The following is a 7,713-nucleotide window of genomic DNA, read 5'->3' as shown; positions in this document are numbered from 1 at the left end:
AAAGATGATCTTACTTTCTGTGGTGATGCCGTCTTTAACGACAATTAGCGCTCCTGTAGACGCTTGCGATGTTTATTTTCTTGGTAGCTACGCAACATCTTTGTTTTGTCCAGTCTCCCTCGCTTCCTGCTGTCTCTGTGCATTTATTTTTATTGCGTTTTAACATCCAGTTTCACTTGACATTAATTGTAGTAGACGTAATATTGTTTAAAATTCTTCCAAAAATAAAGTAAAAATAAAGCCACCACCAATCGATGCCTATCTGCAGTTCAGGACCATAATCATCTTTATTATATGTTATAACAGACAAGGAATTTGTCTACAGTAGCTGGAGTCACTGTAGTACTACAGCAGAAAAAATACTAGGTAAGAAAATATTGAATTAGGACACGTACAAAGTACGGCGAATCATTAATTCCGTTGAATAGATAAATGCCTCTTGGCCACTATTTGCTGTTTGTTGTTGTTGTTGTTGTTGACTAGCTGTTGTCTACACTGAATGATGTTGAACCTAATTTATCGGGTTTATGGTGGGCTTCAATTGATTTGAAGTAGATTGACGCAAAGTGGACGCACACACAGATCCAGCACACACTGAAAGTTGACTTCAAATGCTGCCAATCCAAATAGAAGCTGCTAACTGGCAAATAGGAAACTGCGGACTGAGGCTTCCACCAGGGGTAGGGTGCTTTTTTTTTGGGGGGGGGGGGGGGGGGCTGTAAACAAGATCACTATCTGGTGTGTTTATACAGTAATTTGGTGGCCAATTGTGAGGAGATTCGTTACAAATTGAAACATGAAGATCAGGTGCAGCGTATGTGGGGCAGATGTCTTTTTTTTTTTCTCTTTTCTTTTCTTTTATTGACGCACTTGGATTACCTTCAGTACACAAATGGCATGCCCGCCTCAGACGCCACCACGTTCGACCTCGGAGCTCATTGTCACTTGCGCGCCTCAGTCAATACCGCATGTGTGCCCATAAACTCTCCGTAAATGTATTTTTGTCACATATTTAAGAAAGTCCTAAGAGTATTCATAGAGAATCTGCGGTCAGGAGGTGGAGGAGGGAGCTGACTGCACTCCTACCATGGTAGGAGCGTGAAACATCTTGTTTTCATTACTCGGGCTGGGGGGAGGAGGAGGAGGGGGATGTGGAGGTAGCAGCCTTAATGTGTGTTTGGCTGAATGTTTCTAAGTGCATGTGTGTGTGCGCGCACGGTGCATGTAATTGTCCACAGGGCGACTCATGCCGTTAACCCTGTGCGGTGCCGAGCGAGAAAAGCGAGTCGAGAGCTGATGACATCCAGATGACACGGGAAAACAATGCGGTCTGCTGACATGACATCGCTAAGCGCCCATTTTGCTCCCGGCGTCACAAGGTTCTGTTCTGTTGCGGCGCGGCGTGTCGCGCTCAGACTGTGACACATAGCGAGCTCGACCAACACAAAGGGGGAAGAGACGTACGCAGGCACCGCCTGACCTTGGGGCGACCTTCCCGCCGTCACGACAAAACTGCTGAGCAATCTTTAATTAAGTCCGCTTGCGGTATGGCGAATGTACTGTACATTTATTTGGGGTGGTGGGGGTTTCTCGCAAGTCAGCTTTATGGGAGACTAACCGGCCAGTGACTCCTCCTGGTGGGTTGGGGGGGATGGACAGAACACACGAGAACGACTGGAAAGTTCTACGAACTCGCAGCGTGAAAGATTATTACGTTTGGAGACATGGCGTCGCATACTGCGAAACCTGTGTGGAAAGCCCGGCAGGCAAAAAAAGAAAATAGAAAAAGGGTACGCACGTTAAGTAACTCCAATATTTAGTAGAGGACTTGAACTGGAAAAGTACCTGATAGTAAAAAGATTCCCCACCCATCTAATTGAAAATTCATTTTCCACTCCAGTATATGAACAAAAGTATGAGAACATGCTTACCTATTTTGAAAATCGTAACCAATTTTTCAAATGCGACAGACCCCACAGGCGATGAGGAAAAAATAAATCTCTTTCTGGTCTTTTTGCTTACATCATCTTGAGATGACCAGCACAGCACGTCACAAACACGACCATTATCTCCATCAACACTTGCGAGTCTCCTCCCCAGAACAGGTTTTCTGTTGCAGTACCAAGACTGACCTTTAAGAGGCAGCCTGGTGCCACAGAGCATTCCGACTTATGGAAAACAAAAAGAAGAAGAGTTGAAGCACAAATAGAACAAGCTAGGCTAACTGTTAGCTTATCTGTTAACAACATTGCGGTGTCCAACTCTTCTCCTTAGCGAACGACTCGAGAGACACGTTGTAAAATCAACACAATTATTTGCTTCTCTATTTGTGTCCGGGATCAGCACAAGCTTCAGTTCAATTCTTAATCGTCTATTGTGCTAGTTGACGTCACAGTCACGGAATCCATGAAGGAAAAGAACATATTTCTTAATGACCTGAAACTTCTGAACAGCAGTGTTGGAACAAATTTTGTTAAATCTTAAAGGTTCCACAGTACTTGAATTTATCATGAACAACCTCACATTGTAAAAAAAAATAAAAAAACAAAAAAAAAACAGTACGCACAAACAGCATGAATGTTTGTGTTGCTTTTCTGTTACTAACATCGCTGCAGATAACATTGCTCTATCCACTTCCTATGGGCTTTGACTTTTATCACATGTTCACATGCATGTTTTCATTGCTCATATCTTTTCACGCAGTCATATTTGTCAAACACAAAAAAAATAATAAATGAATGCCTTCCTGAAAATATTTCTCCACTCATCCTTATCACTTCGGCCTCATCCCCTTGTCACAAGCACAATATTGACAGCCCATCGCTGACATTGTCATTGATAACAAAGTGAATGTGTTTTTGTTCGAACAGAAAGCGTAAATCCTTATCATAAGAAATTTGAAAACAAACAAAAAAAAAGTCCCCAACTGTATAAATGACAAACCTGATTATTCCAAATAGCTATATCCACTTTTCTCCCGTGGCTCCAAAAGTGGTCCCGTTTGTGTTCACTGTCCTGCGAGGACTCTTTGAACACAGCAGCAAAACACGTACGTGTGTGTGTGTGTGTGGAGTGGAAGTGTCGGAAACAGGTGCTCCCCCCGTTTGATAGCCTTTATAAGAAACAGACGCTAAGTGCCGGGTGTGTCCATAAACACAGCCAGCACGGGCCTGTGGAGACCACTACATGTCAGCTCCCCCGCTCTGTGGTGTACCATGAAGGGTCTCCGCGCTTTTAGTCTCTAGCACGGCGTCGCGTTGAGTGATCTGCAGCTGCGCGGTACACAATAATCATTTAAAACATGTTTTTGGAATCTGCTGCAATTGTCATGACTAAACATGCAACAAATATTCCTTTTACTGATATCGTTGACCTAGAATGCCCTGTAATTGTCTATTGAACAGTTACAGCGAAACCTAATATAGAGACGGCATGATCCGGCATCTAATTCTAAAAACATGTGAAACATGAAAGGAATGGTTATAAAAATGCCCCTGACATTGAAAGGAAACATATTATGCTCTTAGCCTGTAGCCATTCGTCGCTGACTTTGGAAGGCTTGGCACACCCTGGACTGGTCCCTCGCCAATCGCACGGGACAGTTCGACAAACAAGCATTCACACCTATGGACAATTTTGAGACTTAAGCATGTTTCTGGAATGTGAGGGCAATCCGGAATAGGCGGAGAAAACCCATGCAGGCGTGGGGAGAACATGAGATTCTAACCCCGAACCCCAGAACTGCGAAGCGAGGAAGATGTGCTAATCATCTAGGACACTGTACTGCCCGTAATATATCACGATAGTCATGAAATTGCTCCTGATAAAAAAAAGAGTTGTAGTTTCATTATAGGGTCAGTCAACAATCAAACCCAGAACTTCAGAACAACGAGGCAAATATGCCAGCCGCTGCTCCAGTGCTGCTCACAATTACTTCATATTAATAAATACTGTAAATGTCAATCAAAATGGAGCATTGAGTTTTGTAAAAGCAGAGATTGATTAAAATGGGTAGGTCGACCTAATAAAGGTTTTGACCAATTATTTTTTTTGTATTGTTGACTGAGTGTTAGGATCATCATATACAAATATACAAATTCATTTTAAAAAATGCTGAAAAATGCAATTTCATCAACGTAGTAACTAACTCATTTTTTGGCTCGTTCTCGTCGTGTTACACAACACTGTGGTACTTGTGCAATATTACTTCATTCTTAAAGAACAACAACAACAAAAATAAATCCATCACGAGCTATTAGAGGCTGCAGATGTCAAGAGACCATCCAGCAGAGTGAGACATCAAGGTCCAACGTGTGCCCCCCCCCCACCTTTCCCGGGAAAGGGTCCGATGCAACCACTTTACTGACGTTCGCGACCTCCGCCCCAAATGATGCCGACACAATAAAAATAAATCAAGCGCGATGATGTGTTAATCTGCTCCGACAAAGCATCTCGCCGGCCAATTAACGTGTCATATTTTATCACCCAAGTGACACCTGTTTATAATAGGAGGCCTGGAAGGACTTATGTGGCTGTTTTTCTTGCCTGTGCGCCGAGGGAGCGGCGGGGTGGGCTGCTACATGTGGCCTTGTGTACTTCACCGCCAATACAGCGCCGCTTCAATGACTTTCGGGAGTACCACGCTGTTTATACAGGAGAAATTAATTCGCTCCAACACATAGATTGGGGGTTACATATGCTGCAGCAGGATTTGCAGCAGGATTTTATACTGTACAAATGTACGTTCAAGCATCATCTGTTCTACTTTCTGCATAGGAAAGAATGGAAATATAAATATTCTGTTCTAGCGTCAAACTGTCACCATCATAAGCCTCTACTAATGTAATATTATTGAGAGGATAACCTTTCAAATTTCAAATGGTTTCGAGGTGTTTTATCTAGTGGTTCTCAAACTAGGTTCCCCCGAATCCCGGGGGTCTACAAGCCATAACTTGAGCTCAGTGGCGGACCTGACTTGCACGAGAGCCGCCTTCGTCACTGAAATGTTCACGCACTCCGTAACGTGTATCCACTGAGATGGTTCGTGAGCATGCATCTCGACAAAGGGCCACAAGTCCTCCGTGTTTGACAGGTCCTTTCCTTTATGCAACAGAAAATCATACAGGTTGCCGCCCACCAGCAATGCCGCCCATATAGCGAACATGCCAGAAACCAATTATAGAAACCAAACATACTAAACCAATTATTTTTCTTTACTTTAAGAGATTAGCCAATCAAAAAAAAACGGATATAATTAGACGTATCACCTTGCATATCCTTCGACAACCTATGACTGTTCTGCAGTTTCTTTCTGCTATGTAGCCTTCCTTAGTCGTTGGTTCACCACCATTTTCCCCCCTCAGTTAAAAACACCAGTGGGATGACTGTATGTTCAATACCAGATTCCCACACATTTTCCCGTCAGGCTAAAACCTTCCAGTTGTAAGCTCGAGAGACATCCAGCCAGTGAGTTAAGTGCTATGAACATGCTTCATTTATCAGCGCTGTTTGGCAGCACATCTGCACACTAACTCGCCCGCCGCCACCAACGTCACCGAGCGCGAATAAACACGAGGAGGCCGCGTGTGAGCTGAGGTGTCTGCCCTCTCAGACATAATCGCACTGATTAGCTGGTGTAATCTGGCGGGCTGGCACGCCTCCTCCTCCGAGATGGACGCTTGGTACACAGTCCAGAGCAGGCTTGCCTGCTCCTCGGGCGAACGCTTAACATGAGTGCTGCTCTGACTTATGTACTGCGTGTCTGTTTTAAATCAAATCCGCCGGCGAAAAAAGATCGAGTGCCATCGGGCCGTCTTAGTCCTGCAGTAAGCATATTTTTTATCCTGTTTTTGATGAAATATTGGAGGAAAAAAAAATGGCTTGCTTGACTTCCTTCCATCGGATGAAGTTTGAAATCAAAGCAGTCAGCTTCTATAAGAGTGCAGCGGCTCTAATGCAAGCAGACGCAGCAGGAGGTGGAGTGCAGCTCCGGCCTCAGTGGCGCACTTTGAATCAAACCCGTTGGAATAATCGCACAAGGATGTGGGAAGTGAGATGCCGAAAGCCCAAATGATCAGAAAAGGGAAACGCCGCTCTCAATGACCTTACTGTTACCTGCTCAACAACGCCACACAAGCCTCCCCTTTCTGATACCGGCCCGGCTCCCAAACCTCCAATTCAGTCCCATCTCAGGAACTAGCCTCGCTCTCATTTCCTGTCTGCGCAACAGCCGTCGCCTGTTTCAATTACGCCCCAGCGCCTCCCAACTTTCCCTTCACGTCGCGGATCGCTCCTGCTTGCTAACATTTTTAGTTTTTTAAACTGTCACATCAAGCCTCGTTGTTGTTTTTCATGCAAATACCAGGAGCTTCTTCATATCTCCCTCCTGACATATTTATATATATATTTTTTTAAAAAGGGTGCAACGTTTTGAAGTTTGAGGTTTTGGACCGAGAGTGACACATCCTTCCGTTTCCACTCCCTGAAGGATTCCTACACTCCTCTCCTCTTTCTCGGAATACATATTTAAACATCCGTCTTACCTCTGCCAGGTGCAAAGCATGAGACCGCAGCTTATGTATTGAGTGTGCGTTTAAAGGGTACTTGCTGAAAATCGGGGCAAATTTGATTTTTTTTTTTTTTTTTTTTTACCGCTTATGATCAAAATCAGCAAAGGCCCGGTTATCAGTTGTTTCTCAAAGATACTGAGCAATTATCTGTGGTGTGGGATGTGTCCCAAGTGAATTTCTTTCCCCCGGTCTGCGATTAGCAATGATACATGTTCAACCTGTTCAATATTTACGATGTCAAATCATCAACACAGACTTTGGCCAAGCCACGGATGCTGTGATTGCGATGTGAAACAGAACTTTATATCGTCTTCGAGTAGTCTTTACTCTCTCATACATCATCATATTCTGGGATTAGGATGAACTCTCATTCAAATCAGTGTTCTTTCACTTTTGGTTGTTTAAGTCCAGGTTTGTAAATGGGACAGGCCATCCGCAGCCCGTTGTCCATTTACGATCCAAGTTGCCTGTTTGTTGACAAATTTTACTTCAAATAGACAAAATAAAAAAATTAGAATGAATTGATATTGTATGTAAATTCCTGGCAAATGTCCATCCCTCATTTGACTCCTACACACATCACTGCAGTCTTTAAATCCAAAATCAATTTGAAGGGGAGACCATTTTCCCACAAGGTCACTTCATTGTAAAAGATTTTAGCCATGATGAGGATTTTCCCAAGCTCCTTGTTTTTCCAACTTTCTCTTTGCTGTGTGCTCCACAACTTATGATTTTGTTGTGCACTAACTCTGCAGTAGTATATATTGTTTTCCTAACCCATGTAATATACAGTATGTGTGGACATGGCCTTAGTAACCAAGCTCCGACACCACATAAAACACATAAAAAAAACAACAACTGATGAACACTGCTGCACAAGAGGAACAATTTAGGAAGGTGTGAAGAGATAGCGGTGAAAACCCCGGTCGCATTCATTACACGTGTTTTAAAGCTGAAGGTCTCACAGATGTCACCCCATTTCAGCGCACGTACGCGGCCGCCTCCGTGAGATGGACATTGTTCTACTTGAACCAGGAATAATGTGGCTTTTAATGAAAGTCGGAGAGTTCCTAAAGTCCAGACGATGTGGCCAACTCCCGGGAAGGCCGTTAAATATGAATTTATGTTGCTCGTTGACATTTTG

Source organism: Phycodurus eques, chromosome 13 (genome assembly GCF_024500275.1).
Source record: "Phycodurus eques isolate BA_2022a chromosome 13, UOR_Pequ_1.1, whole genome shotgun sequence".
Lineage (NCBI taxonomy): Eukaryota > Metazoa > Chordata > Actinopteri > Syngnathiformes > Syngnathidae > Phycodurus > Phycodurus eques.
The sequence above is the reverse complement of the archived record's forward strand: the minus strand, read 5'-3'. Positions refer to the sequence as shown.